The following is a 26,616-nucleotide window of genomic DNA, read 5'->3' as shown; positions in this document are numbered from 1 at the left end:
ACTACACACATCCCGTCGTATCAGGGATGGTACAGGGGATTCATCCCACGACCCACCATGGACACCAGATTGCATGGAAACTTAATCTCATGGCCAGCCCTCCATATCCACATCCACAGATTCAACCAGCTACAGATTGTGTAGAAATTCATTCATTACAGGAACATAATTCCGCTCAGATTTGGACTGCATAATCCAAACCCATGTTGTTCAAGGGTCAACTCGATATGCATGCATCACTTTAAAATCTTAAGATGAAGAGACAAGTGAACAGGAGAGTGGTATGGACACCCAAAGGAAGTTCCTAACTCCTGTTTAACCTTTCTTTCTCTCAACTAGACCCTCATCTTAACCAGCCGGGTTCCAGAGGTTGATAAAGAGCACAGGAACCTCCATGTGTGTAACGCTCAGCTTTCCTCCAGCTTCCACCCACACTGTCAGCAAGCAGTGAGCACATACAGAAGTCGTCAGGCATATGAGGAATGAGAAAATGAGCTGGTCTGCCTGCTTTGACACAAGCCTTCAGCCAGAAGGCTGTGGAGTGCAAACAGGGGGAAATGAACAGGCGTGAGCTCACAGTCCTGATCAGGCATCCAGGAACCTCCAGCTCAGCTCACACTCTAGAATAATCCTGAAACACTCCCTAATAAATGCTGACAATTGAGGCTCCTTCCCTCTGTCCCCTCTAGTCATCAGGCTCCCTGAGATGTTCTCCTACTCCAGCCTCTGCACCAACTCACCAGCATCTCTAGACCCTTACCTCTTCTCTCCACCCTCCCTTTTCATCCCCTCACACACTAGGGTGCTTCAGGTCGGGTGGTCAACCAATGATGGTCCACAGGCAAAATCCAGCCCAATGCCTGCTTTCCCAAGTGCAAGTTCACTGCAGCACAGGAACGTCTCTTTATGTGCCATCTCTGGCTGCTTTCATCTGACAACAGCAGTTCTGATAAAAACTGGTGGTCCACCAACCCCTAGGCCAGGAAACACCTCATTCACCTCACAACTGCCAGATGCTGTATCTCCCAACCACGTTTGTACATGCAAGCCTCCTTGTCACACCAGATTCTGTACCCCACAGCATCACCAATCCTCCTCTTCCCATGTGGATGACACCACTGTGCTGCTCCAAATCCCCAACAGGGCTCCCTGCCTGCAGCAGTGTTTTCCCAACTTGAACCCTTCCACCGACCAACCACCTCCACGGCTTTGACACATCCAAAGTCCCCCTACTTATGGCTCAGCTAATGTTTCTAAACTCACTTTCCACTTAAGTCAAACAAAAACTCTTCTATCAACACCAAAAGCAGGAAATCAGAATATCTGCCCTACACAGACGGCAACTCTACAAATCAACATAACGAAAACCCAACTGTAGCAGAAAACTCGAGGTGGGTGCTGTGCTGCTGTTGAAGTCTCAAGTCTCCTCTGCCATTGTTAAAAAGAGAAGCTAGAAGAAGGGATGAGGAAGACACCTCAGCTCCAAACTCAACGTGTCCTCCAGATGCAGTCACAAGACCCGAGTGAGAGTGAGAAGGGAATTGACAGGCGGTTCAGTCATACTTCCATGCCTATTCATCTTCATATTCCCCCGAAAATCAGCTCATGCCACTCTCTCATCATGTCTCCTGGATCTAAACCCCGCTTCCAGTGCCACTGGGAAACCTCCAGCCACTCTAACAAGATACATCATTTCTTGCTCTAAGTACTCAATATGCAGAAACTAACTAACAAACAAAAATTTGGTTTTCAGCTGAAGACAATAATCTGGGAGAGAGAAAGACCCTGGAGCTGAAGGACCCTGAAAGAAGCAGAACTGTTCTCACTGAGGATGAACCATTTTAGAATGCCCTAAAACTTACTTGAGAGGTTGCAGGGGAAAGCCTAAAGAACACAGCTCAAACTCCACAGAAGAGAACTAGAAAAGTTAGTGTCAGATAATCTACCCAAAACAGCCTGCCAGGTTATTCCTCGATAAGAAATATTTCTACAGAAAGATCACTTCCGTAGAAATGCTTTTCTCCTCTGAAGGCCTCCACGGAATGTGGATGCTGGGACCTCAGGGACAAGTTCACACAGTTTAATTTACTATGGTCATTTCTGAGGGCAGAAGAACTGTCCAAACCAAATGTATCTTCTGCCCCACCTCAGTTCAGCAAGAGGAACTCTCTCTGTCTTTGATTCAGAACTGAAAAAAACAAATCAAAACACAGCAAAAAAAAAAAAAAAAAACTAACACAAATAAGGTAAATTCTCAACTTGGAGAAATGCCTCAAAGCTGCTTGCTAAGCCATCCTTCACCTCTACTGACCAGCACAGGGTTCCCTCAAAGATACCTAAGGAACCACAGTTTGCAAACCACTTCCCTGAACCCTTCAGACTCCCCTGGAGGAGATGGCTCCCCTGCCCCTGCGGAACATGAGAGTACATACAACCATCAGGGGGCCATGTACCAGAGTCTAGCTTGGAGCATAAGAGAAAGGAGAGGGTATTTCCTTGGACCCAGAGAGGTCAAGGATCTAGAAACACAGAAAAAGACAGATGGAGCCAAGGCACTGTTTTAAACAGGGCCTCCCCAGTACCCCGCCCCAGGGAAGCCCGGGGATCCATAGGGGTGCTCATCATGGCCCCGACAACACCTTAACACCCTCTGCCTGGCATGCTCAGGGAGGGAAGGCCAGGCCAGTCAGTGTGGCCTAAGCCCTGTGCCCTTTTCTGCTCCATCTCCCTGGACACAGAACTAGGGAGGCCCCTTACTCAATGCTAGAGCCTCAGCTTCAAGAACACTGTTTGTCAACTCCCCCCTCTCTGACCTATTCTACTCTCTGGATTTCTATCCTATCCCCAAAGGATGTAGAGCCATCCCCTAGTACCCAAGGTGGAATGGTTCCAGGACCCCCCAAGGATACTAAAATCCAAGGACGTGCAAGTTCCTTATATAAAATGGCCTAGAAGGATGAATACAACTGTGCCTTTGTATCCAACGGTTCCACATTCATGTATTCAACCAGAGATGGAATTTTGGTTGTTTGCATGTACACATGAGAAATCCATGGATAGACAAGGCTACCTATATACTAAATCATATTATATCAATTCACTTTTACTCCTCAGTAACCTCTTCCTAGGAAATGATATCAATAAAGTCAAAGAGGTTTGACTTTGGGATGAATTGATGTTTTTCCCTGATACACACAAATTAAAATCATAATGACTACAAATGTCAAAAATGACCAATGTGTCCTGTAAAATAACATCTGCATGCAATCAATATGGCACCCCCTGGGAAAATCAGAAATTTGATGTCTGTGTCCAATATGGCAATCACCAGCCACCCATGGCTATTGTATCTACATTCATTATCATTAAATTAACCTGAAATCCAGGTTTTGGTCACACTAGCCCCAGTTCAAGAGTTCATTGTTCAAGTGCCATATGAGGCTGGTCGCAGGTTTTCACAATGGGCAGAGGGGATGTAGAACATTCCCATCATCACAGAAGGTTCTACTAGACAACACTTGCCCTCTACATGCAGCCTGAAGACAGACAACTTCCCACATCACAGGAATCACCATGGTATTGGGAGGGGGCTGCTCTGAGATTCTGTTTGGCCCTAGGTGTGTGCAATGGATACTCTCCGAGCCACTGTCCTTGCATTTCTCAGCTGGCGTCCCCTTCGCTTTCAAGGCGCTGGTTTACAGGGGGGCTGCCTGAGTTTCGGAGGAAGTGCCCTGCGATAACTTATTTAGTGTTTCCGTGTTCACATCGGGCTCTACTTCCTGCTGAGGGGTGGTAGTTGAGTGTAGAGGGGGAGAGAAGTCATATATACGCCGAGCATAGTAGTTCCCAGGACTGCGGGGAACCCTGCTCTGTGCAAACCACCATGTGTTAAGACATGCCAACCAGCTCCACCCAGGTTACAGTGTGGTCCCTGAATAGCTGGATCGAAGCCTTCCCAGACACAGGAATTCCAGACTGTGTTTGAAGATATGTTCATTTTTAAGAGTGAGAGAGAAGAGTGAAATGGTTGACTGAAAGATCGACGTTCAGAAAATTAAGATCACAGCAACTGGTCCCATCACTTCATAGGAAATGGATGGGGAAACAGTGTCAGACTTTTTTTTTGTGGAGCTCCAAAATTACTGAAGATGGTGATTGCAGCCGTGAAATTAAAAGGCACTTATTCCTTGGAAGGAAATTTAGGACCAACCTAGATAGCATATTAAAAAGCAGAGACATTACTTTGCCAACCAAAGTCCATCTAGTCAAGGCTATGGTTTTTCCAGTAGTCATGAATGAATGGGAGAGTTGGACTGTGAAGAAACCTGAGCCCTGAAGAATTGATGCTTTAGAACTGTAGTGCTGGAGAAGGCTCTTGACAGTCCCTTGGACTGCAAGGAGATCCAACCAGTCCATCCTAAAAATCAGCCCTGGGTGTTCAATGAAATTATTGTTGTTGTAGCTGAAACTCCAATTCTTTGGCCACCTGATACTAATGGTTGACTCACCAGAAAAGACCCTAACGCTGGAATAACTGGGAGCAGGAGGAGAAGGGGACAACAGGAGATGAGGTGGCTGGATGGCATCACCACCATCCAGCAGAGTTTGGGTAAACTCTGGGAGTTGCTGAACGACAGGGAGGCCTGGGGTAGTGCCATTCTAGGTGTCGCAAAGAGCGGGACATGACAGATTGACTGAACTGAAAGACGCTCATTCGTGTCTGACTCTCTGCGACCCCATGAATTGCAGCACGCCAGGCCTCCCTGTCCATCACCAACTCCCGCAGTCCACCCAAACCCATGTTTATCGAGTAGGTGATGCCATACAACCATCTCATCCTCTGTCGTCCTCTTCTCCTCCCTCCCCCAATCCTACCCAGCATTAGAGTCTTTTCCAATGAGTCAACCCTTCGCATGAGGTGGCCAAAGTATTGGAGTTTCAGCTACAACATCAGACCTTCCAATGAACACCCGGGATTCATCTCTTTTAGGATGGATTGATTGGATCTCCTTGCAGTCCAAGGGACTCTCAAGAGTCTTCTCCAACACCACAGTTCAAAAGCATCAATTCTGTGGCACTCAGCTTTCTTCACCGTCCAACTCTCACATCCATACATGACCACTGCAAAAACCATAGCCTTGATTAGACGGACTTTTGTTGGCAAAGTAATGTCTCTGCTTTTAAATATGCTATCTAGGTTGACCATAACCTTCCTTCCAAAGAGTAAGTGTCTTTTAATTTCATGGCTGCAGTCACCATCAGTTTTATTAAATCATTCTGGAGATATAAGCATGTTTGTGAAGCAAATAGTACGACTGTTCCAATTTCATAATTTCCTATTTTAGACGAGTGTGCACCCCCATGCACTTGCTATCACCCTGTTACAGCATAGTTGAAAGGTTTTCACAGACCACATGGACCACAAATCCTAAAACGTTTATTCTCTAGACCTTCTTAAAAAAAGCTTACGAACCCCTGCCTATGCTTCTCAAACTTGGGTCATTTATCTACCACCCTTGAAAAATTTAGCAATCCACTGACACATTTCCTTGTCACATTATTTATGTTATTTGTGTTTAAATATATTCTTTGAAGTGGAGACTTCTTCTAAACACAGAACTCTAGTATTGGCCATAAATGAGCACTAAGTATAAAATATTACTAATACATATTATTAATCAAGTCTTACTAGGTGGTGTCTCAAGCTAGAGTTTCTTGGCCTGGGATCTGCTTGCTGTGTTTTGGAAAGAGATTTAAAAGGCAGATTAGTTCCAAAGCAGCACTTTGTCCTTCACATAAGCACTAGTGATTGTTATAGCCTTGAGTCCAAGATGGGCTCCATGGTGGGGGCTGTCTAGTATATTGTACATTGTGCATTGCAGAATGGGGTAGAAGATGTGTTTGATTTGTGTGTGTGTGTGTGTGTGTGTCTGCTTAGTCACTCACATTTCCGACGCTTTGCAACCCCATGAAATGTAGCCTGCCAGACTCCTCTGTCTGCGGCCTTCTCCAGGCAAGAATCCTGGAGTGTGTTGCCATTTCGTTCTTCAAGGGATGTTCTCGACCCAGGGATCAAATCCAGGTCTCCTGCATTGCAGGCAGTTTCTTTACCACCTTAGCTACCAGGGATGACCACATTGCTTGGGGCAGAGACAAATATTGCCCCAAGCAGGGAACCACAGCAAACCACATGAAGCTAAAGTCATCTGGGCTGTCATTACAAGCTCCATTCACACAAGTGAATGCATCCAAGTAAACTGGAGGGTGGAGACAATGGTGCCTGGAGACTTGGCTATGTGTCTGCCTGCTACTCTCGTGTATGTAGGAGTCATATGTGGTGAGTGAACGTGGCAAGCGTCCTGTGATCCAGGAAGAGCCAAGGACCCGTCCACCACAGTCGGGTCCAGGGGACACTCTTAGTCCCACCTGACTGGGTGCAAGACTTCATGTGCTCGGGCCAGTGGGCCTTCTGGCAGGGGTAGTCAGAGTAGCTGGTATTCCACAGTAGTAGAAAACATCCTCCTTCTTGCAGTTGGTACAACACAGCTTCCTCTTGGTCTCGGCCACTGCCTGCTGCTTCTCCAGCTCCAGTTGCTTCTTCACCTCAGCAATGAGCTGGTCCTGCTCCTGTTCTAGGCTCTGCCACATCTCTGCCTTTTTCAACTCTGCCAGAGGAGGGGAGGGGAGAGGATACTGACTTCATCGCCCATCCCAAGCCATGGGTTCATTCACACCAGGTCAGAAGGTGAATCCTAACAGGTGTGAAACCTTGGGTCGGGGATGCCCTGGTCATATGAGCCCGTGCAGAGAATCACCCAGCTTCCCTGAGCTCCAATGTCTTCATCTGTAAAATGGGCATCCACCACGCTGACCACGAATGTAAGCATGATCATGAACGTCAGGTCCTGAGGATACTGAAAATGGGGCCCTGCAGTGATTCTGTAGGAAGTACTCACATAAAACCTCTGAAAAATGTCCACTCAATTCACTTTGAAATTTATCATTTGTATAAGCTTTTTCTCTATCAAATACAGAGTACCTATGATCTGTAGGCACTGTTGTAAACACTTTATAAATGTGAACTCTTTTAATCCTTACTCCAACCTTAAGGAGGTGTATACTCCTATAATACCCATTTCACAGATGAGGAAACTGAGGCACACAGCTAAGATGAGCAGAGCTGGGGCTACAACTTGGATATATTTCTTTTCTGATGTGTTTAGTGGCAGCAGATCTAATCTTCCAGACAGGGCATCAGGACTGATCATTGGGCTGACAGGACAATGATCAAACTGCTCAGGCTACTGAGATTTCTCTCAGTTTTACAACAGGTCAGAGCTCACAAGCAGGAAAAGCTACCACAGTTGTTGTCATGAATTTGTTGCTGATGTTGGTATTTGGAAGAGAGGAAAACGGGTTTCTGCCAGCTCCTGCTTCATACCTGGTTTCTCCAGGTTAGACTCCCTAAGATGCCGTGTTCTCCCTAAGATTGGTAAGGCGGCCTGGACTACTTTTGACTGAGTGCACATTTGGGCCTAACTCTAGACATGCCAAGAAGTTCCTATCCAAACCTTTGTCAGTGGAGGCCAGGTCAGCAGCACTTACCCAAGTTGTATTTCATGTCCAAGAGCTCCTTTTGCTGCAGCCACTGGATATCCCTCCCCATGCAGTTATATACTTACTCCTCATTCAAATTCTCCATTATTATATTTTTTAATTTTTTTAAATATATATTTATTTATTTTATTTGGAGGCTAATAACTTTCCAATATTGTAGTGGTTTTGACATACATAGATATGAATCTGCCACGGGTGTACATGTGTTCCTCATCCTGAACCCACCCCACACCTCACTTCCCATCCCATCCCTCTGGGTCATCACAGTGCACCAGCCCCGAGCACCCTGTCTCATGCATCAAAAATGGACTGGTGATTCATTTTGCATGCGATGATATACATGTTTCAATTCCATTCTCCCAAATCATCCCACACTTTCCCTCTCCCAAAGAGTCTAAAATACTGTTCTATACCTTTGTGTCTCTTTCCCTGTCTGTCTCGCATTTAAGGTTATCATTACCATCTTTCTGAATCATATATATATATATATATATATATATATATATATATGTATGTATATATGCATTAGTATGCTGTATTTGTGTTTTTATTTCTGGCTTACTTTACTCTGTATAATAGGCTCCAGTTTCATCCACCTCATTAGACCTGATTTAAATGTTTTTTTTGTTGTTGTTGTTGTTTTATAAATTTATTTATTTTAGTTGGGGGCTAATTACTTTACAATATTGTAATAGTTTTTGCCATACATTGACATGAATCAGCCATGGGTTTACATGTGTTCCCCTTCCTGGACCCCCACCCACCTCCCTCCCCATCCCATCCCTCTGGGTCATCCCATTGCCCCGGCCCTGAGCCCTTGTCTCCTGCATCGAACATGGAATGGTGTTCTGTTTCACATATGATAATATACATGTTTCAAAGCTATTCTCCCAGAACGTCCCACCCTCACCTTCTCCCTCAGAGTCCATAAAATTGTTCTATGCATCTGTGTCTCTTATTCTGTCTCGCATATAGGGTTATCATTACCATCTTTCAAATTCCATATATATGCATTAGTATACTGTATTGTTGTTTTTCTTTCTGGCTTACTTCACTCTGTATAATGGGCTGCAGTTTCATCCATCTCAGTAGAACCGATTCAAATGTATTTTTTTTAATGGCTGAGTAATATTCCATTGTGTATATGTACCACAGCTTCCTTATCCATTTGTCTGCTGATGGACATCTAGGTTGCTTCCATGTCCTGGCTATTGTAAACAGTGCTGCGATGAACATTGGGGTACATGCGTCTCTTTCAATTCTGGTTTCCTCGGTGTATATGCCCAGCAGTGGGATTGCTGGGTCATATGGCAGTTCTATTCCCAGTTTTTTAAGGAATCTCCACACTGTTCTCCATAGTGGCTGTACTAGTTTGCTTTCCCACCAACAGTGTAAGAGGGTTCCCTTTTCTCCACACCCTCTCCAGCATTTATTGCTTGTAGACTTTTGGATAGCAGCCATTCTGACTGGTGTGAAATGATACCTCATTGTGGTTTTGATTTGCATTTCTCTAATAATGAGTAATGTTGAGCATCTTTTCATGTGTTTGTTAGCCATCTGTATGTCTTCTTTGGAGAAATGTCTGTTTAGTTCTTTGGCCCATTTTTTGATTGGGTCGTTTACTTTTCTGGAATTCAACTGCAGAAGTTGCTTGTATATTTTGGAGATTAATTGTTTGTCTGTTGCTTCGTTTGCTATTATTTTCTCCCATTCTGAAGGCTGTCTTTTCACCTTGCTTATAGTTTCCTTTGTTGTGCAAAAGCTTTTCATTTTAATTAGGTCCAATTTGTTTATTTTTGCTTTTATTTCCAATATTCTGGGAGGTGGTTCATGCAGGATCCTGCTGTGATTTATGTCGGAGAGTGTTTTGCCTATGTTTTCCTCTAGGAGTTTTATAGTTTCTGGTCTTACGTTTAGATCTTTAATCCATTGTGAGTTTATTTTTGTGTACGGTGTTAGGAAGTGTTCTAGTTTCATTCTTTTACAAGTGGTTGACCAGTTTTCCAAGCACCACTTGTTAAAGAGATTGTCTTTTCTCCATTGTATATTCTTGCCTCCTTTATCGAAGATAAGGTGTCCATATGTGCGTGGGTTTTTCTCTGGGCTTTCTATTTTGTTCCATTGATCTATATTTCTATCTTTGTGCCAGTACCATACTGTCTTGATGACTGTGGCTTTGTAGTAGAGCCTGAAGTCAGGCAGGTTGATTCCTCCAGTTCCATTAAGCAAACATTATCCTCAATGGTGAAAAATTGAAAGCATTTCCCCTAAAGTCAGGAACAAGAAAATTACTAGAGTTAATCAATGAATATAGTAAAGTTGCAGGATATAAAATTAACACACAGAAATCCTTTGCATTCCTATACTCCAATAATGAGAAAACAGAAAGAGAAATTAAGGAAACAATACCATTCACCATTGCAACAAAAAGAATAAAATACTTAGGAATATATCTACCTAAAGAAACAAAAGACTTATATATATAGAAAACTATAAAACACTGATGAAAGAAATCAAAGAGGACACAAACAGATGGAGAAATATACCGTGGTCATGGATTGGAAGAATTAATATAGTGAAAATGAGTATACTACCCAAAGCAATCTATAGATTCAATGCAATCCCTATCAAGCTACCAATGGTATTGTTCACAGAACTAGAACAAATCATCTCACAACTTGTATGGAAATATAAGAAACCTCGAATAGCCAAAGCAATCTTGAGGTAAATGTATTCTTTTTAATGGCTGAGTAATATTCCATTGTGTATATGTACCACAGCTTTCCTATCCATTTGTCTACTCATTGACATCTAGATTGCTTCCATATCCTGGCTATTATGAACAGGGCTGCAATGAACACTGGGGTATACGCGTCTCTTTTAATTCTGGTTTCCCCTTTGTATCTCAATCCTCAGCCTGTGGATCTGTATGGAGACAGAAAAACTTATAAAGTGCATCTGGGCGTTTGCTGTCAATAGGGCTTGGAAGCTCCAGTTATCACGATAGGGTTAATGTCATGTGTTGAGTCAAAGAGCGGGAAGCCTGGCCTCTGCTCGCCTCCCCCAGATGGTTGTCAGTTGGTTAATTCAAATTCATGAGAAATTCTGCTTAAAAAAACAAACAAACAAATAAAAAACAAATACCAGTGGTCCATCTTTTCTAAGAGATGTTCCAGTAAAAGCCATTTAAAGTCAAAAAGACCAGATTTTCAAAGTAAATAGTACAGTGAGTGACCTACTTATGAACAGGTTCCATTCCTAGAGCATGTTCCTAAGTCCAATTTCTTTGTAGAAGTCCAACAAAGTTAGCCTAAGCAACCAACTAACACAATCAGCTAGATAGTACAATACCAGGTACATCACTGCTGCTTTTATGCTTTCTTATGGACATCCTGGGCTTGAAATAAAGATACTGTAATACTGCACTCTGTACAGTAAAGCACACAAAGCACAACGACTTGTAGAGGATGTGTGCGGGTGACAATGTACGCCAGGGAGGTGAACTAACTTACAGGATTAAACATGCAAACATTCACGTCTTTCAAAATTCCCAACTTGAAGGTTCACACATAAGACACTTCAGTTCCATTCAGCCCCTCAGTCATGTCCAGCGCTCTGCGACTCCGTGAACTGCAGCACGCCAGTCCTCCCTGTCCATCACCAACTCCCGAAGTCCACCCAAACCCATGTTCTTTGAGTCGGTGATGCCATCCAACCATCTCATCCTCTGCCGTCCCCTTCTTCTCCTGCCTTCAATCCTTCCCAGCACCAGGGTCTTTGCAAATGAGTCAGCTCTTTGCATCCAGTGGCCAAAGTATTGGACTTTCAGCTTCAGCATCAGTCCTTCCAATGTACGCCCAGGACTGATCTCTTTAGCATGGGCTGGTCGGATCTCCTGCAGTCCAAGGGCCTCTTAAGTGTCTTCTCCAACACTACAGCTCAAAAGCTTAAATTCTTCTGTTCTCAGCCCTCTTGTTATCCCAATTCTCACATCCACACATGCCCACTGAAGAAACCATAGCCTTAACTAGACTGACCTCTGTTGACAAAGTGATGTCTCTGTTTTTTAATATGCTGTCAAGCTTGGTCATAACTTTCCTTTCAAGGTGCTGGGAAAGCTGGTCAACCACTTGTAAAAGAATGAAACTAGAACACTTCCTAACACCATACACAAAAATAAACTCAAAAAGGAGTAGGCATCTTTTAATTTCATGTCTGCAAACAGCATCTGCAGTGATTTTGGAGCCCAGAAAATTTAAGTCAGCCACTGTTTCCACTCTTTCCCCATCCATTTGCCAAGAAGTGATGCCAGCAGATGGCATGATCTTAGTTTTCTGAATGTTGAGCTTTAAGCCAACTTACAGAAAAATACATATGCATACGTGAATTAGAAAAATATCTTATGGTTAACAATACCTCTGAGAAAGGGTGGAGAATGAAATATGAATTCAATCAAGACTGTAGATTTTTGTGTGTCTAGGCATCCATTTCACTTCGTTCTAAGAAGACATGTATGCACTGTTTGTAAAATGAGAAAAGAAAAAAGAAAAGTAAAACAGCAAGCTGCAAATTAATTTTTAAAAATAATGCCAAATGGAACGTGTCAGACCTCTAGGATACAGTGGCCAGGCAACCAAGGGGAAGTAAACAAATAAAACAAGGACTATTTTTCTCCTGTCCATGTGGCAAAAAAAGAGCTGGTGCCATGGAGTGCAGAGTAGGGAGGCTCGGTACATTTCACAGCCTGTCTGTTCTGATATGTCGTCCTCTTGGAAGACTGAGGCTGCTGCTGCTAGCTTTGCTGCTGCTTCTGCTGGTGCTGCATCTTCTGCACGTGCCTCTTTTGGGAGGACGTTTGAAACTTACTTGATGAGTTCCACACAACCTGCTGCATGGCCAGGGCAGTCTCCTTTGGTAAAACTGGCCTCTGCTTTTTCACTGGGTTTCTCATGCTGCTGCTGCTGGTGGTGGTGGTGGTGGTGGTTGCTGGGCCGTGACTGTGCAGACGGTGCCGTTGGTGGGCGTGACCCCAGCCGTGGAAGTTTGGGAGGATGAGTGGGTGAGGACCAGCATTTCGGGGGGATACTGGCTGCCCACTGTTGTGGATGATGGAGCTTCACCTACGACGGAAGCCAACACATGAAGAAACAAAACAGAAAGTAGACGGGACTCAGGCTGACCTGCAGGGTCTCCAGGTCAGTGAGTTCTAGGTGACCATCCCAGGCTGTCATGCCAAGGGCCTCCCCATGAATGGGCATATTCTTGCTTTATATGCTTAGGCCACTTCTTCAGCATGTGCAACTTCAAATATCAGACTCCTTGGGTTACTCAAATGTGGGCTTGCTCACATTTGAGAAACTTGTCAAGGCCTCTGAGGGACTGAGGCCAACATGACCCACCCCTTGGCCTGGAGTTGCCCACCTGTTAGTCGATGACCCACTGGCTGAACAGAATCGCTGCAAGTACCTTGTTTCACAGTTAGAGTTCAGTAAGCACTTTGAGAAAGACTTAGCCAAAGTCCCTCTGGTCATTAACAGGAATCCTTTGCTTGGACAGGAAACCTACAAAGCCTGTACCACAAGGAACCAGACAGCCTCCCAGTGGCCAAAGCACTGAATACCAATGAACCACCCAGAATGAAGAGTGTTCCCTTTCATCTCTTCTAATTCCTTCCCGAAGAGTCTCAGTGTGGTCCTGGCAGTCTTGACACCTACCACTCAAGGGAACTCCACACCAAGGACAGAACCATCCCCAGCACAATGGTATTTATGGAGACTTTAGAAGCCTTGCTTTCGTTTTGACTGTAGTTCTCCATTTTGCATCTTTTATGCACAGCACAAAATACTGTTTTCCCTACTGTGTGCTAGTTAAGTTTAAGTTCCAAATTGAGTTCATTTTTTTTAAACAGCTGCTGCTTCAGATAAAAAATATATACTAGGGCAATAAGTGAACAAGCAGGTTTTGGGAATGACAAAAATAATGACTACGAGTGGCTGAGTTTGAAAAATGCTGCCTTTTGGAGTGCATCTACTGGGAGAAAATGAGCTATGAGAGTGGAGGGCAGGATTTCAACAGACAGCAGGGAAAATTTGGAAGAGAACAGTTTTAGCCAAGACATGCCCAGGAATAGGCAGAATTTTGGAGGGTGAGGTCAGGCAGTGAGAAGGGCTGGCCCGGGGGTGACCACAGGAGTGTTCATCTGTAAGCGAAGGGGTCCGTTATGACTGCAGGGGCCCCAGGCATTGGACAGATGAACATCCATCCCCAGAGAGGATTCCCTCGGGCTCACACATAAAAACACGGATGCAAGTCAGCATCCTTGGTCTCAGACGATGTGCCTGGACATAAAACTAGGTTTAATAAGGACTGAAAGTGAGTTCGCTCCGTCGTTTCCAACTCTTTTGCAACCTCATGGACTGTAGCCCTCCAGGCTCCTCTGTCCATGGGATTTCCCAGGCAAGAATACTGGAGTGGGTTGTTATTTCTTTCCCCAGGGTATCTAACCAACCCAGGGAAAGATACCTGGGCCTCCAGGATTGCATGCAGATTCTTTATTATCTGAGTCACCAAGCAAGCCCTTAATGACAACACCTTTTTTGGGGGGCTCAGCATGCTTCCACTGCATGACTCCATGCCTGTCATTTTTAGATTTCTGTCACCCAGAAAAGACGTGAGTTCTTGATTATTCTAGGGGAAATTTTCAGTTAACTGTTGTTCTAGGAAAACCAAGGAGTGTGAAAGGAGAAGAGTGCTGACAGGCTGACTTTTCCACCCGAGGGGGGAGGGGGTCTTGGTGGTTACACAACTGACTGGCCCTCTTGCTCCTCCAGGGAAGAATTCAGCCCAAGTCCTGGGCCAGAACACAGGGTGGGACTGAGAGAAGATTTCTACCTAGAGTGAGGTTGCCCCCACCCGTTCCCAGGACAACCTTTCAGATATCGGTCACAGCCTCTACCACTTCCCCTTGCAGGGGCAGAAGTGGCTTTGAGCTTGCCCCTTTTAAAAGGCAGAGATCCCACAGGCAAGGCTTCTAACTTGCAAAAGCAACGTTAGTGCCTCTCTTTTCTGCCATGTGGTTAAGAAATATACTGTCCTTGTGGATAAGCTAGTCTGATACCTTCTTGGGCAAAGGGCAACCACAAAAAGGCCCTTTCTCTCTCTCATCTTGCAAAAGCAAACAACTGGCTTTGTAGAGTGGTAACTTCTCTGGAAGAGTCCCATTCGGGCTCTTTTTCAAATTAAAATAACAAACAAACAAACAACAACAACAAAGCAGGAGTATGCAATCAAAACTTTCCAGGCTTGACACACTTTGGGGGAGTTTTCATTTAGTCACTAAAACGCTTTAATTTCTAAAGGATATGGAAGGTTTACTGGGATGGTGGGGAGGAAGAGGAAAGGCCATGGAAAATTCCATTTGTCCTAAAAATTTTGGAGTATATACTCACCTGCAGTCTCAAAAAGAAGTGACTTTCTTAAAAGTCAACACTCCAAAGGCGACCCCACCCAACTAGCCTACTTATATCAGACTTAGCTTACTGTCTTGTACATTAAAAAAGGACTTTTTCAGAGAAGGCTGGAAACGACTGATATGACACATGTAAGTGGAGTCAAGGTCCTGAAGCGAGCTCCATTAGCCTCTGCTCTGGCATCTCTAGCTAGAAAAGCCATCTTTCGATCTGAGGATTCAGTTTCTCTGTATAAGCTGCACTTCTAACTGAAGATCACTTGGAGGTCACCAAGCACTCTTCAAAGCACCAGTCACTTAATAAACACATAAGTGAAATCACACCTTTGAAAAGATGCTCAACTGCAGAGTCTGACAGGAAGCCAATTCTTCAAGACCGAAATCATCCTCAGGTGGCTCTGGATTTCAACTTCTGTGAAGTTCCTCTAACTGACCTATTGTTTCAGAATCATCCTCTACATAAAATTCCCACCACGTTCAGAGGATCCTAGAGAAACTTCCTTCCGACACCAGTGAGAGGAACAGCTCAGCTTCATTTTATCACCTGGAGTGCCTTGTATTTGGGGGGGGCATGAGCTCTTTTAAAGCACTCATATGTTTTTTCCCTTTTTATTTCAACTGCAGGAAGCTCAGGGCCAAAAGGGAAGAGTGAGTTTGCTAATTCTGAAGGCTGACATAGTTATTTCTGTATGTAAAATTTCCCTACATCTCTCACTATTTCATGTTCATTTTTCTCGGTGTCTTGATTTCCATTTTATCAGTATATCTGAAATCCTTTCTGGAAGCAGTGAAAAAATCCACAACTAAACAAACAGTCGACTTCAGAAAGAAAGGAATAGTTTAAATCTATCACTCATAGGAACAGTGCCATCTGGGACCCAACAATTCCACAAACTTCATGGAGAAAATGCTACTCCTGTTACTCTCTGCAGCATCAGAAGTGGTCCCTCAAACCGCAGTCCACACAGAATTGGATGTTTCAGATGCCCTCATAATTTTAAGGGATGAGGTGGTGATCCATCCTTCCTTACCGACTCAACTGCTGTCTATCATCCTACCCTGCATCACTGAGAGATATTCCATCCTCTTTCAATGAATTCCAGGAACTGAGGTTCAGCAACAGTTCACAATGATACAAACACAGAGGATAAAAGCTCAAAACCCATCCCCCCTCCTGCTTTAAGCAGTGAGACTAAGAATACCCCAGGGCACACACAACTGAGAAGATGGGTCCTATCAGAAGCTGCCCATTGTCTGTTTTGTCACTAAGTCGTGTCCAGCTCTTTTGTGATCCCATGGACTATATAGACCACCAGACTCCTCTGTCCATGTAATTCTCCAGGGAAGACTACTGGAGTAGGTTGTCATTGCCTTCTGGGGATCTTCCCAATCCAAGGATCAAATTTGCGTCTCCTGCATTGGCAAGCAGATTCTTTACCACTGAGCTACATAATTAAAACTGGCTATCTGTGTATGTAACTCACAAAGTACAAGAGGTTTTATGGCTACAATCTCCAACTTGTTCTTAGGCCATGTTTCTCCTGGGCTCTTAATTAATTCTTATCTTTCTCGGGCATATCAACAGCCACTTTCCAAGCCAGCAGAGAAATTCACTGACTGCTTCACCAACGGGCCAAATATCTTTTAAATCATTCCTATGTTCCACTGGTATGGATCTAACAGAAGCAGAAGATATTAAGAAGAGGTGGCAAGAATACACAGAAGAACTGTACAAAAAAGATCTTCACGACCCAGATAATCATGATGGTGTGATCACTCACCTAGAGCCAGACATCCTGGAATGTGAAATCAAGTGGGCCTTAGAAAGCATCACTATGAACAAAGCTATTGGAGGTGACGGAATTTCAGTTGAGTTATTTCAAATCCTCAAAGGTGATGCTGTGAAAGCGCTGCACTCGATATGCCAGAAAATTTGGAAAACTCAGCAGTGGCCACAGGACTGGAGGAGGTCAGTTTTCGTTTCAATCCCAAAGAAAGGCAATGGCAAATAATGCTCAAACTACCGCACAATTGCACTCATCTCACAGGCTAGCAATATAATGCTCAAAATTCCCAAACCAGGCTTCAGCAATACATGAACTGTGAACTTCCAGATGTTCAAGCTGGTTCTAGAAAAGGCAGAGGAACCAGAGATCAAATTGCCAATATCCGCTGGATCATCGAAAAAGCAAGAGAGTTACAGAAAAACATCTATTTCTGCTTTATTGACTATGCCAAAGCCTCTGACTGTGTGGATCACAATAAACTGTGGAAAATTCTGAAAGAGATGGGAATACTAGACCATCTGACCTGTCTCTTGAGAAACCTGTATGCAGGTCAGGAAGCAACGGTTAGAACTGGACATGGAACAACAGACTGGTTCCAAATAGGAAAAGGAGTACGTCAAGGCTGTATATTGTCCCCCTGCTTATTTAACTTCTCTGCAGAGTACATCATGAGAAACGCTGGGCTGGAAAAAACACAAGCTGGAATCAAGATTGCTGGGAGAAATATCAGTAAACTCAGATATGTGGATGACACCACCCTTATGGCAGAAAGTAAAGAAGAACTAAAGAGCCTCTTGATGAATTTGAAAGAGGACAGTGAAAAAGTTTGCTTAAGGCTCAACGTTCAGAAAACTAAGATCATGGCATCTGGTCCCATCACTTCATGGGAAATTAATGGGGAAACACTGGAAAGAGTGTCAGACTTTATTTTTTGGGCTCCAAAATCACTGCTGCTGGTGATTGCAGCCATGAAATTAAAAGATGCTTACTCCTTGGAAGGAAGGTTATGGCCAACCTAGATAGCATATTTAAAAGCAGAGACATTACTTTGCCAAGAAAAGTCCGTCTAGTGAAGGCTATGGTTTTTCCAGTGGTCATGTATGGATGTGAGTGTTGGACGGTGAAGAAAGCTGAGCGCCGAAGAATTGATGCTTTTGAACTATGGTGTTGGAAAAGACTCTTGAGAGTCCCTTGGACTACAGGAGATCCAATCAATCCATCCTAAAAGAGATGAATCCTCGGTGTTCATTGGAAGGTCTGATGTTGTAGCTGAAACTCCAATACTTTGGCCACCTCATGCGAAGTGTTGACTCATTGGAAAAGACCCTAATGCTGGGTAGGATTGGGGGCGGGAGGAGAAGGGGACGACAGAGGGTGAGATGGATGGATGGCATAACCGATTTGATGGACATGGGTTTGGGTAGACTCCGGGAGTTAGTGATGGACAGAGAGGCCTGGCGTGCTGCAATTCATGGGGTCACAAACAGTTAGACACGAATGAGCAACTGAACTGAACTGGACTGATGTTCCACTGTAGGGTCTACCAACATGCCTGGGGTGTCTCAAGTTTGAAAGAAGCCACTGCTGGTTCAGTCCCTAACAGCAGTAAAGGGAGAACTGCTAAGACTCAGGCAGCAGTTCACAACTAGGTGAGATTTAGCTTTGTCAAGACACTTTTAAAATCCTCCACTGGGTAGATGCTACTGACAGCCAGTTGGTAAAGACCAGGGATACTGCTAAACATCCTTCAATAAACAGGACAAAGAACTGTCCAGCATAAAATGTCAATAGCGCCAAGGTTGAGAGGCCTTGGGCCCATGTCAGCTAAATGCAAATATGGCAGAAAACAGGCTCTGGTGCGCATCATACAATGCCCCTTGGATTTCTACAGACCTGAAGAAGAACTCAGCAGTCTGGTGCCGCTCACCCGGAAAACCTTATACTCTAGTAAGAAAATGTATTTTGAGATGCCTGGGCAGTGTGAGGGGAGGTAAGGGAGAATAAACTCATCAAGGTCTTCGAACTGAATGCTTTTCTCCATTTCAGCCCTGTCCAACGTCTTAGCATTGATAACCACTTGAGGCATGTAAGTGAATATATTGGAAAGGAAACTGCTTAGGTTCAAAATGACCTGACTGCTGGAAGCACCTATTACTTTCTAAGAGACTTCTCCTGTGCTCAAAATCAACCACATTGGGTATCAAGAAGGTTAAAGGTAGGCAGGCCCAGCTCAAGTCCTTGTCCTGCTCAGTAACTAGCTAGGTGACTTGGAGATACCCCAAGCTTTGTTGTGCATACTTCATGATGTCTGAGGGTGACATGACATGTGATAGTATAAATGGCAATGTGGCATTCTAAAACCAAATCAAGAAAGCAGAAACTGATACAGTCACTTACCCTCCTGCTTGGGAGATGTTTCTTTGGGTTCCTTCCTAGGTTTTCGACTCTCCAGTGCAGAAAGGTCTTCTCTTAAATCTGTGACCAATCCGCTCTCTGAATCAGAATCCAGGCCCAAATGCACTCTTGGGGAGTCAGTCTCACCTTTTCCCTTCAGCTTATCCTTTGTGGGATGAGGAAAGAATTTTGCTTTGTCTGAAAAGTCCTTCTCAAGCTGGGGGCTCATCTTCTCCTTGACTGATCTTGGCTTTCTCACTGGCTGGTGACATGCTTTCAGCTCCTCTTCTATCTCTACTGGGTTTGCCAATTTGGACTTTCTTCTTTTCTTTTTTTTTTTTTTGAAAACAGATGGCTCTTTTCCCATCTGAGACAACTCTGTGTCTTCAGCAACTTCTGGCTCATTCTTGGACCTCTGCTCCTCATCACTGATAGGGTCACTTTCGCTACTATCTGACTTCTCTGTATTCCTGGAATCGCTGGGCTTGACAGTCATATAAACATCTTCTGAGATTTCATTTATGCCTACATTAAAAAAAAGAAAGAAAGAAAACAGGATGTAGCATGCTCACAGAAAAAGGAACAGGACCAGAAAACCACAAATATTTAACATGCTCAATGCTGAAATTAAAAAAAAAAAAATCACATTGCCTCACACTGGCCTGGTGGTGTTAGCAGTAGACTTAAGTTGCAGGTGAATACAAGTGACAAATGGAACTTGCCTGGAGAGTGTTTCAGTTACTGACATTCAAAAATGACATCGGACCAAACCACGTGCATTTCTAATTTATACAGAGCTCAATCTTGGCAGCATAGGTAAGTACTGGGAAGCATAGAATGGGAGGGATGGAAGGGAACACTACACAGGATTTGTTAAAACTGATCAATTTTCAGTTCAGTTGAGTTCAGTCGCTCAGTCTCGTCTGACTCTTTGCAACCACATTAACAGCAGCACTCAAGGCCTCCCTGTCCACCACCATCCCCCGGACGGCACCTAAACTCATGTCCATTGAGTCGGTGATGCCATCAAACCATCTCATTCTCTGTTGTCCCCTTCTCCTCCTGCCCTCAATCTTTCCCAGCATCAGGGTCTTTTCTAATGAGTCAGCTCTTCGCATCAGGTGGCCAAAATATTGGAGTTTCAGCTACAACATCAGTCCTTCCAACGAACACTCAGGACTGATCTCCTTTAGCATGGACTGTTTGGATCTCCTTGCAGCCCAAGGGACTCTCAAGAGTCTTCTCCAACACCACAGTTCAAAAGCATCAATTCTTCAGCTCTCAGCTTTCTTTATAGTTCAACTCTAGCATTCACACATGACAACTGCAAAAGCCATAACCTTGACTAGACAGACCCTTGTTGACAAAGTAATGTCTCTGTTTTTAATATGCTGTCTAGCTTCATCATAACTTTCCTTCCAAGGAGTAAGTGTCTTTTAATGACATGGCTGCAATCAGCATCTGCAGTGATTTTGGAGCCCAGAAATATAAAGTCAGCCACTGTTTCCTCATTTATTTGCCATGAAGTGATGTGACTGGATGTCATGATCTTAATTTTCTGAATGTTGAACTTTAAGCCAACATTTTCACTCTCCTCTTTCACTTTCATCAAGAGGCTTTTTAGTTCTTCTTCACTTTCTGGCATAAGGGTGGGGTCATCTGCCTGTCTGAGGTTATTGATATTTCTCACAGCCATCTTGATTCCAGCTTGTGCTTCTATTTTACAGATTAGAAATAAAAGAGGGCCTGAGAAATCCCTTGTCCTGGGACACAAAGAAAACCAAGACAGAGAGGCGAGGCTAGAGACATGGATTCTTGAGTCAACACTTGGGCTCTTCCCACATATTCCCAAAGCGTTAAGTCTTTTACTCTTTCTGTCCATGACTCAAAGAAATAAGCCAAGCTTTAAAGCAGGGATTGCAAACTCACAGTGCAAGAGCCACGTGGGACAAGCAGACGTGTTATTTAGGAAGCAATGATTTGACCCAATGCTTTCCAATCTTTCGTTATTTGTCGCTTTTAACTTAGAATGTGCAGCCAATTCAGAAACCCGGAAGTTTCACACAGAAATTAAGATTTTAGGCTTGCCTGAAAGAGCAGAAGACCTGGCCATTCTCGGTCACAGGGCTTCAAGCCTGGCTGGGGCTGAGAACTACTGTCCCATTTCGGTTGGGGGAGCACTGTCTCCAGGTCACCCAGCTGCCCAGCCCCCATCTTGCTCCCTGCCCTGGAGCAGAGTCAACCATCATTGTGCTTCTACTTTTTTTCTACTTGTAACTGAGTCCAGAGGAAAGGCACCCATTTCCATGTCTCAAGGAAAAGGAAAAACGATAAAACAACAGGAGTTTGCTACATATACAAGCAAAAATTGGCAAAAGTCTATTTCTAACAATAATTTCATTTAACCTGTTTGTATTTCCTACTCCCAATAGTGAGCGTCATCCATCTGTAGGTAAATAATCCGTTACCCTACAAGCTTGAAAAGAGGAAATCCCCATCAACTCTGTATTGTCTTCATTCTAGAGCAATGGTTACCATGAGTGGGATCACGGAAGAGAAAATCGTAAAAGGGCAAGAGCCACAAACAGCCCAGCAGGATCAGGAGTGAACTATATCCACCTCCTCCAGGGCTCAAAGGGAAAGAATCAAAAAATCCAATCTGGTTTGATTTCTGGATCTCAGGGCTGGTGCAGTTGGTAACTAATGTTCGGACCCAAGAATGACAAGCATGACCACATTTGCTTGGATACTGGAGCCCAAAGGAGGTGAATTCAGATCCTGCTCCTCTGCTTCTATTAGTTGTGTGACCCTGAACGGGTGGACTACCTCTCTGAGCCTCAGTTTCTTCCCCTGGACAATGGGTTTGATAACATTATCAACCTTCCAGGACAATCTTTGCACAGTGCCGGGGGGATAGGAAGTCCTCCGTAACTCCTTATTGACAATAACAAATCGAGGAGCTAGACTAGCTGCCTGGAAGAACCCAAGAAAGATATGGACTGCATAGTTCATCCACGTCACTCAATGTCCTAACCAAATGGGCAATCCAGCAAGGAGTGCTTTGGTTAGACAGCCTAGGTGACATCCAACGACAGCTCCTTTCTCACCCAAAGGTCCAGAGCACCCAGTGACAAAGAAATCTGAAGATTCCTTTAAAAACTGTAAATAGAATGGCCACACGACCCAGCAATCCCATTGCTGGACTTACACACCGAGGAAACCAGAACCGAAAGCGACTCGTGTACCCCAATGTTCATCGCAGCCGTGTTTACAATAACTAGCACATGGAAGCAACCTAGATGTCCATCGGCAGATGAATGGAGATGAAGGCTCTGACCCATACGCACAATGGAATTTTACTCAGCCATTAAAAAGAATGCATTGGAATCAGTTCTAATGAGGTGGATGAAACTGGAGCCTATTATACAGACCGAAGTAAGCCAGAAAGATAAAACACCAATAGAGTAAATTAACGCATATATATATGGAACTTAGAAAGATGGTAATGATGACCCTATATGTGAGACAGCAAAAGAGACACAGATGTAAAGAAGAGACTGCTGGACTCGGCCGGAAAAGGCGAGGGTGGGATGATTTGCGAGAATAGCATTGAAACATGTATAGTATGTGAAATAGATCACCAGTCCAGGTTTGATGCGTGAGACAAGGTGCTCAGGGCTGGTGCACTGGGATGAATGACTCTGAGGGATGGGATAGGGAGGGAGATGGGAGGGTCGGGATGGGGAACGCATGTACACCCAGGGCTGCATCATGTGAATGTATGGCAAAAGCCACTACACTATTGTAAAGTAATTAGCCTCCAATTGCTATAAATTTTAAAAAAGAGGTAAAAAATAAAAAGAAAGATTAGAAAATATTTTAACTAAGTGATAATAAAAACACAGCGTATCAGAATTCATGAGATGCATGTCTAGAAGTGTTCACAATTTTAAATGCTTCTATTAAAAATGAATAAAAGCCTAAGGCAATGGAAAAGAGAAAAAACAAAAACAAAAACCTCCCTCAAAGCGTTCAGCAAAGGCTATGTATAGGAAAGGTGAGGGATAGGTGTGATTAGCTCTTGCAAATTTCTTGCTGTCAGATCTTATGTTCTTGAAGTAAGGTGGTGGTCAGCTAACTGTGTTCCTGTAATCCTTGAGGGAAGCAAATATTATTCCCTATTCCCTATTTCCTGAAAAGATAGGTCCCAAGCTTGACGTTCACCCTCCATGGTCCTGGTTGGGGGGGAGGGGTCCCTGTGCAGGCTGGTTTTTCTAGTCATGGAGCATTCATCTAGCACCCACTCTTGTTACTTCCAGCAGTGCTCAGTCCTAGGTGGAAGAGGTAATTCTCAGTTCTCTGTGCCCTCCTCTTACCAAGGCCCCCATACACTGCCCAGCCACCTTCAATGAGGGAGCCAGGTACCCAGCATGTAGCTGACCCTCAGCCTCCTCAGTCTACCCAGTTGGAGAGCTGGGTCCTGTAGACTGTGACCCATGCACATTGCCACAACCATTCGGTCATGGAGGTGGGGATGGAACACGTTGGCCATTGCTTTCAAACCTGGTCCAGACCAGTCAGTGGCTTCAGCAAGGGCTCTGGGACTCTGCAAGACACAGCCTGTTCCCAAGCTCCACAGTTCATTCCCCATCCCAAGGCCCAAGGGCCTAGAGGGCTCTATGGGAAGGCTGTAATATATCTCACTACACTCTGCTCAGAGGCTTTCTGTTGGTGGTATTGGGGTTTGTAACGCCACTGAAGGTCTTGGGCTGAGGTCTGCAGCACCGTTTTCCACCCTGCCTCTATTACAGTATCTTCCTTGATGAGCTTATTCAACCTGGGACTAAAAGTTGGTAACTTGGACCATCACGGACCATTTCCAGTAGCCCAAGAACCACATTCTACTCTGTTTCTATAATGAAGGGATTTCAACTTCACAATGTCATGTGATGTAAAAGATTTCTTCTTCCTCTAACTGAAATATTTAACTTAGAATAATGTCTCAATGGATATATATTGCAAACGAGGCTACCATTTATTTATTCACTGCTGGAATTATACTTGATGTGTAAGGTGATTGAAACAATTATCATTGGGGTATAGTTGCATTACAATGATGCTTTAGTTTCTGAGTACGTATGTCCAAGTGAATCCATTTTAGGTGTACACATATCCCCTCGTTTTTGGATTTCCTTCCCATTTAGGTCACCACAGAGCAGAGTCGAGTCCCCTTGTTCTTTCACTTTTCTCATACTGTAACATTTTGGTAAATGTTAACTGGAGGTTAATTACTATACAATATCGTGATGGTTTCTGCCATGCATCGACATTAAGAAGCCGTAAGTATATCGGGGTCCCACCCATCCTGGAGCCTCTCCCACATCCCCTCCTATGCTATTTTTCTGGGTTGTTCCAGAGCACTGCTTTGCATTCCCTGCTTCGTGCCAAGGAAAATCTGAAAGATGATTTTTCTGTATGAAATATGTAATTTTCTTTATCTCACATGTGAGAACATGGGTGCAGATTTTTCTACGTGAAATAGGATATATGTACTTCATGTTTGAAAATCTACTTGTATAATTTTTTCATCATATATGGAATCTTGTCTGTTTCACATGTGGATATCTGTGCACACTTTTTCCTACATGAATGGGGAATTCCAGATAGTTCAGATATGAAAAGTTGAGCATATGCTTTCCTGTCTGACCTCTGAAGTTGTATCCATTTCCTATGTAAAAATCTCAATGAAATTTTACTGACATGAAGTATGCAATTAAGATATGGGAACCAACAGGAAATTGGAATTCTATTTCATAAAAGAAATTCTGGGCACCACTGTTTCTTCATGAAATACTTAATTCTTTGTATTTCTTACATAGAAAACAATGACTGTCCACCATGAAATAGGGAGATCTCTGTATTAACTGCATCAAAATCTAGGCACTAATTTTCCTTCATGAAACTTGAACTTCTCTATATTTCACATCTGATAATCAGAATGAACATTTCCCTATGAGAAATAAGGAAATCTCTGCATTTCATGTAAACCATTGGTTCTTCAGTCTCTGAAACACCTGTTTGCATTTGTGTCCCTGTGTGTTACATGTGTGTGTGTACACATATGTGCTTGTGTCACCTGTTCCTGTGTGTGTGTGTATGTGTGTGTGGCCTAATGTAGGTGCTCAGTGTGAAACACCAGACATCCTAGGAGGCAGAGTGTGAGCATTGCATCTATCCAGGCACTTAACGTGAGTGTGCCCACGTTAGCTATGTGGCCGAGAGGAAGAGAGTAAGCGATGGTCAGGAGGAGCACTTTACTCCACTTGAAACACTTGCAGGAGGAGCTCTGCTTCTCTGGGAATTGCATCCGCAGGAGCACATCCTTAGCCGCTGGGGTGCCTGCTTTAAGCCGTGGGCCAGGGGAAAGGCCAAGAGCTGACAGACAGCAGACCAGGGGCTCCAGGGTGGTTTGGCTTGGGGCTGCATTGTGGGGCCCAAAGAGCGAGCCAAGGAAAGTGTGCTGCTTCATCCTCAGAGTATGGCTGCATTCCTGACACTGCTCAAGCCTAAGGCACACGGTTAGGGACGGACTCTGCAGGCGGTGAACTTTGGTGAGGTCAGCGGTAACAGCGCCTCCCCCGCCGATCCCCACCCCCCACCACACCCACCCACGCTCTGCCCGTGGCTTGCCGTTTAGATCCAAGGTGAGCACCTGTGTCCCTGACGTACCCACGAAACTTGTGTCACCTGTGTGAACCCCTGAGCACACAGAGTCGCCCGCTTCCCCAGTGGCAATTTCAAGCTTGACGGTGGCTGCAGTGTCACCTACAGATTCCTTGCCTTCGACTCCAGCTGGCCTGGCTTGCCCAGTCGCTGGTCTGGCACATCTATACTGTTGGTCAGGCAAACGGCTTGTGTGGACCGGCGCACTGTGCACTGAGCCAAGTTGGGCCCCTGCATGCCCAGAATTCCAAGGGGTGTGTCTGTCCCGTGAATGAACGCCTTTTGACTCCATTTGATTGGTCCTGTGATGAGGTCTGGAGGTCAGGGTATAGAGTTCAGCTCCTTCCCGCCACCATATTACCCGTGCGTGGTGGCACACGGTTCTGCGCATGCCTGTCTCCCTTTCCCTGCTCATTGGCTGTGGGCAAGTAACCAGTTGGTTGTGCCACGTAGACTGCGGCTGGTTGGTGGGCTTTGCTGGCCGCCAGCTGTGCTCTCACGTCCAGCTTCTTTGTGGCTCTGGGCTACGGCCAGAACACCATGGAGACTGAGACGGGGCCAGAGGAAGGCGGCAGCACCCCGGGATCCTGGGTCTTAGTTGTGAGCCCGGGTCTTCTCGAGGGAGGG

General features: G+C 44.5%; 1 pseudogene; it reads right to left on the bottom strand.

Annotated features, from left to right (window-relative positions):
• Positions 1 to 3,110: 3,110 nt before the first annotated feature.
• LOC145537737 (MYND-type zinc finger-containing chromatin reader ZMYND8-like) overlaps positions 3,111 to 26,616 on the bottom strand; it is a 41,007-nt pseudogene continuing 17,501 nt past the window's right edge.

The sequence above is a fragment of the Giraffa tippelskirchi genome, chromosome Y, assembly GCF_054371585.1.
Source record: "Giraffa tippelskirchi isolate mGirTip1 chromosome Y, T2T-mGirTip1v1.2.pri, whole genome shotgun sequence".
NCBI lineage: Eukaryota > Metazoa > Chordata > Mammalia > Artiodactyla > Giraffidae > Giraffa > Giraffa tippelskirchi.
This window is presented reverse-complemented; position numbering and strand designations above follow the sequence as displayed.